This window comes from Egretta garzetta, unplaced genomic scaffold (genome assembly GCF_000687185.1).
Source record: "Egretta garzetta isolate BGI_Z169 unplaced genomic scaffold, ASM68718v1 scaffold571, whole genome shotgun sequence".
NCBI classification, from domain to species: domain Eukaryota; kingdom Metazoa; phylum Chordata; class Aves; order Pelecaniformes; family Ardeidae; genus Egretta; species Egretta garzetta.
The window spans coordinates 197,823-198,114 of NW_009258622.1; the positions used below are offsets into that span (position 1 = coordinate 197,823).

A 292-nucleotide genomic window follows, 5' to 3' on the forward strand; every position below is an offset into this window, starting at 1 on the left:
TGCCCCCCTGGGCCCGGGGGGGCCGCTGCCGGCGCCAGCGTTTCCTTTGGCCAAGGCTTCAGTTTCTAAAGATATTCAGAAAGTTACATAAATTTAAAAAAAATATATATACACATATAAAAGAGTTGTTACGGACGCCCCAGAAGGGCGCAGTGGGAAGGGAATTCAGCTGAAGACAAAGATATTCTGGAAACCTTCAGTATTTATCACAGAACCGAGGTCCCTCAGCAGGGACGTGGTGACAAAGGGGACAGGCGGCGTAGCCAGGCTGCCTGGCACCGCTCAACGCCTC

General features: G+C 52.1%; 1 protein-coding gene across 2 annotated transcripts in view; it reads right to left on the reverse strand.

Annotated features, from left to right (window-relative positions):
• The window catches only part of LOC118453313 (rho GTPase-activating protein 6-like), an 8,044-nt gene that overhangs the window by 6,483 nt on the left and 1,269 nt on the right, over nt 1-292 (reverse strand). The gene's annotated exons all lie outside the window — the stretch shown is intronic.